Here is a 1,659-nt window from a genome sequence, read left to right on the forward strand (position 1 = left end):
CCCACTCAATCCGATCGATAGCTTGGCAAAGCAGGAGAACTCGACTATGGCGGAGGAAAGCTCGAACCGTAGGTCTAACGAGGAACTCGACTTGGGCATTTTTCCAAAGGCTATTCAGCAATTGGTCAGCAGCTACGATGTGCATGCCTGATATGTGCACCACGGTCATAGTAGATGCTATCATCGCAGACTTAGAAGAAGAGAGGAAGCTAGCCCATAAGGCATTGCAAGGCATAACCGGATACAATAGAGACTAGCAGGCTAGGAGTCAAAGGCAAAGCACGGAGTTGCGTGAGGTACAAAGAGTGCTGAACTTAGCTGGCAGAAACTGAACGGATCACGAGAGAGCCCTAGAAGGAGACTTAATGCTGAGCAAAATTTCTTATGAAGCGATTATTAAACAACACTGCAGTAGAGCAAAGTGCTACAACATTGGCAACCTCACTACTGGCAGGGCTAGGAGCAACCCAAGGCTCTAAGAGCCAGTCTAAAATCCTGAGTCGCAAAGTAGCTCGACAAGTACCAACCCCATGACGACCCATACAACTTTGTAGAGCAGTTTGAGCAAGTCTGCCAAGCCAACGGCCTCAGTGACCTGACTCAGCGCTCTCAAGTGTTTGGAATCTGCTTAGGTGATAAGGGCAAGACCTGGTATACAAGCTTAGATGGTGCAGAGCGGGCAAACTTCAATAGCCTCAAGAATCTCTTCATTAAGAGATTTGCCGAGCTAGGATACTCCGATAATCTGCTAGTACGACTGATGAATGTCAAGCAGAAAGAGAAGGAGGACATTCGTGATTACGTAACCCACGTAAGGATCCTCTTCAAGAGAATCCCTACAGGTGAACGACTGACTGAAAGAGCATTTTCAACTATGTACATTAGCAGAATTCGAAACGAGGAACTATATAAAGCTTTGGCAGCCAACTCAAGCTTGCAGCGAGCCACGCTAGCTAGGGTTTTTGAGGAAGCTATCAGAGTTGACGATCAACTGAAAGAGAAGAGATCTAGGAGCTCCAACTCAGAAGAAACCATCTCGCGAGGTTTGGAAAGAGCATCAACCTCTGGTGAGCGACCAGCCCCATCATCCCAAGATAAGGGGAAGGCCACCGAGACAAACCACGACTTGGCTGATGTCAAGATGGAGATAGTCAAGCTGCAAGACCTGTGGAGACGACCAACGCGGCCACACATCCAATGTGTGTACTGTGGCGAAAATCATTTGCCAGCCGACTGTCAAGACCCTCGGTCGAGACCTTGTGCTAACTACGACAGGTTTGGTCACGACGCTATGCACTGCAGATTGCCCAAGAGACTTTCGTACTCCCAACTATATGGTTAGCCTTACCTAGCAAATAGACCGCAACCACTTTTTGGAAGGGGAGCCCCATTGGTCCTTCCTATGCCTAATGACATTAAGCCGGCTATCCCCAGGATGGACATAAACCCTACAGGTATACCTAGGTCGCCCGGTCCATACGTGACCCATCCACCGAGTGACGCTCCAGTCCACTATGTGGAAGAGCCAAATGAGGAAGAGACTTACTTATACCCTTATGTCTCTCACGACGAAGAGGGCAACGCCATGCTTATGGACTATCGACCAGTACTAGTGATGGCGTTAGGGAGAGGACGAGGTAGAGGCCTAAGAGGGCAGAT

This window comes from Lygodium microphyllum, chromosome 12 (assembly GCF_053477565.2).
Source record: "Lygodium microphyllum isolate KBCC chromosome 12, Lygodium_microphyllum_v1.1.10, whole genome shotgun sequence".
Taxonomy (NCBI): Eukaryota; Viridiplantae; Streptophyta; class Polypodiopsida; order Schizaeales; family Lygodiaceae; genus Lygodium; species Lygodium microphyllum.